This window comes from Gracilinanus agilis, unplaced genomic scaffold (assembly GCF_016433145.1).
Source record: "Gracilinanus agilis isolate LMUSP501 unplaced genomic scaffold, AgileGrace unplaced_scaffold14924, whole genome shotgun sequence".
Lineage (NCBI taxonomy): Eukaryota > Metazoa > Chordata > Mammalia > Didelphimorphia > Didelphidae > Gracilinanus > Gracilinanus agilis.
The window spans coordinates 1-3,090 of NW_025345725.1; the positions used below are offsets into that span (position 1 = coordinate 1).

Below are 3,090 nucleotides of genomic sequence, written 5' to 3' on the forward strand. Positions count from 1 at the left end.
ATATATATATATATATATATGGAAATGCATTTTAATTCTTTTGATGCTTTCTGGGGAAAAGGAAGATTTTGAGGAACCTCCTCTTTAACATTTCTAGGTCTTGTGCCGTGAATGCTTTGTAAGTTTTCATATTCACAGCTTCTCCATCTGCTCAATTAGAGCCTCAAACAAAAAATCACACTCAGAAATAAAACCTCAAACAGAAAGACACCAAATCATTGATTTAGATCACACAAACACCCTTTCACACATGAAGATCAACAGTTAAACCTATCAGAAATCAGCAGTGGTGAAGAAAACTGAACATTAGACTAAACATTACATACATTATATCAAAGGAAAATGCAAACACAAACATCTCATGAGAAGAAATTTGGTGGCAACACAAAAGAAGGGCAATATTTATAACGTCCAGCTGAGTGTCAGGATCCGGGTGTTCCAGCACCGGACACAGCTTCCTCAGATTAATAACAACTGTATTATAACTAGACTATTAGTAGTATAAAAATACTCCTCTTATTTTTATAACAGTTTTTGGCATAGAGAGAGAAACAACCTCGGAAAAAGGGGAAAGAGAATTCAAGCAACAAAATCAAAATGAGTTTAGCTAGAGCAACATTCATCTTAACCACCATCTCAATGCTCATGTACTCCTTTACTCAGGAGTGATTAGGTCATGGTTTTATGATACTCCTGACTACTTTATGAAAATTTTGACAATTTATGATACTTACAAATACCTAACACTGACAATGGCAGAGTTTATATCCTACCTGCCAGCAATAGTAGTGACATTAGTAACAGTAATTCAAGATTTGTGGCACTAAGAATGCTAACCAACCTACTTTTTGGCAAAGGCAAGAACAATGGGGATATGGTTACACTGATGAAGGAACAACTTAAACTAATGATTGAAATTAATAACAAGATCAAGCTAGGTCATGCTCTAGATGACCCTACCATTATACAACTGGAGATCATTGAAAGCACATACAAGCCAAAGGTGAAACAGAGACAGGGAAAATCAAGGGAGGCCCTGCCTGCAGACAGCTGGGGAGTTTAGCAACAAAAACTGCCTACATTTGGCAGCAGGACTTCTGTAGGCCCTCATTAGATCACCTGATGTCAATCACAGACTGGGTCTGTCAAGGGCAATAGGGACCAGGTCCCCAGTCAGTTCGGTTCAGTCCAAGTTCTGGGTAGGGGTGGAGCCATCCCGGCCTAGCCAGGAAGGGAAGTGAATGGTTGGCTTGGGAGGCAGAGGTGGCATCAACTGGAAGGGCCTGAGGGCTTTATGGAGCCAGGGGTTGAGGAAAATGGGGAGGTTACAGGTTTGGTGGCCTCTTCCTCCTGGGAGGCTCTTAGGTGAGGATTGACCCAGAGACTTCACCTGATTAATGCTGGCCATGAAGGTCCTGATGGTGGTGATGAAGACAGCAGCGATGAGGAGATGCTGGGGCCGCTGGCTCAGGGTGAGGATCTTGTTCTCTTGAAGAGGAAAGTGGACAATGAAGATCAAAATTCCTGCTTCCTATAACTGAAATGTAATCCTCACAGATGTGAAGAAATAGTTTAACTCAGGATTTTAAGTGAAGTGAGGAATATGGAAGTGTATGCTAGAGATGAATATTGTGGAACCAGTGGAGGAGAGAATGTTTGTACTATCCAGAACAGTGAAAATGAGATTACTTTGTATAAGAAATACCTAAAATTAGAATGTTCCACAGACTTGTAAAATTAAGCTACTTTCTTTTGGTGATAAACAAAGTATATTTGTGAGTAAAATTATAGTACAAGTAAGGAGAGTTTCTGCAAATTCTTCAACAAGCATTCCTGTTCTAGGATCAAGGATAGATCTAGACAGTGTTCAAACCATGAGGGAGTCCATGGGATCAAAATTATCACCAGGTGCTCAACAACTCATGAACATGGTTTGATTTAAACAGTGAATGTGTATTCCTTTTGGAGAACAATTTCAGTGTATCTTGGGAAGAAAGACCCAGCTCCCTTTGGAGATGAACATATACTTGATGGATTTCACAAGTCAACAACTTAATGAGTATTAGATAAGTCATCCACTCCATCTTTTACTTGTAAGTTTGGATGGACATTGGGAGCAGTCACAGAAGATATAAAAGCTTATATGGACAAAAACACAGAAATTTCGGCCTGAGAAAAGATAGTAAATATTCAATATCCTGAAGAGAATAAAACTATACAACAAAACAAGATTCTTCCTGAAAATGATCTGAAAATTTTAATATCCTCTTGGTTGCAAAAGAAAGCAAATGGTAACTCAAATACACCTAGTTCTGAGCTGCTTCCTTTTCTTCAAGACTCGTGTTGTGAAGTAAACCATCTCCAAGTAGGAGACAAGAATAAGGGAAACAATACAAAGCCAAATGAAAGCATTGTAAGCATTAGAGTGGAACAGCAGCTGGTTTGTTCCTACTTGGAAAAGATAATTCCTAAAAATATGGAACTGATGGAGAATAAACTTGTGGACTACATTGACCGGCATATGTACAAATTACAAGAGCACATAGAGAATAAAGTTGTTCTATAAATGGAATTTATTGCTAAAAGATTCCAATTCCACATCCACTTGGGTGATTCAAGAACATTATGATTCTGGAGAGAGACTCTCAAATGGGGAGAGATAACTACTTAATACTGTTATGAGCAAAAGATGTCTGCTAGAGACTTCCACACATATCCCAAACTTCCAAAAGTTTGGGAGGGAAATTTTCAGTCTGATAGCCTTCCAAGGGTTATTTTCTGGTTAATGTCTAACAACCTCAGTGTTTGATATTTTGTTGCACTTGTTACTGTAATTCTCAGTATTGCACACTAAAAATTAACCTATTAGTGTCATAAATTATTTTTACTAGCAATATTTTTCACTCTTATAATACCTTAAGTCTGTGGCTTTATTACTTAAAAAGATGCTGTTTTAAAAGAGCCACTTTTAGTATTCTAATTCAGCTCAACAAAAATTAACTGTGATCTCATATACCCCTTAAAGAGAGCAAATTTTTTTATATTTATATAAATGATGACTTTAATTATTTTGTTATTATTAAAGTTATG

General features: G+C 37.4%; 1 pseudogene; it reads left to right on the forward strand.

Moving 5' to 3' along the window:
• Positions 1 to 1,294: 1,294 nt before the first annotated feature.
• Positions 1,295 to 2,663, forward strand: LOC123254105 (annotated as a pseudogene).
• The last annotated feature ends 427 nt before the right edge of the window (positions 2,664 to 3,090 follow it).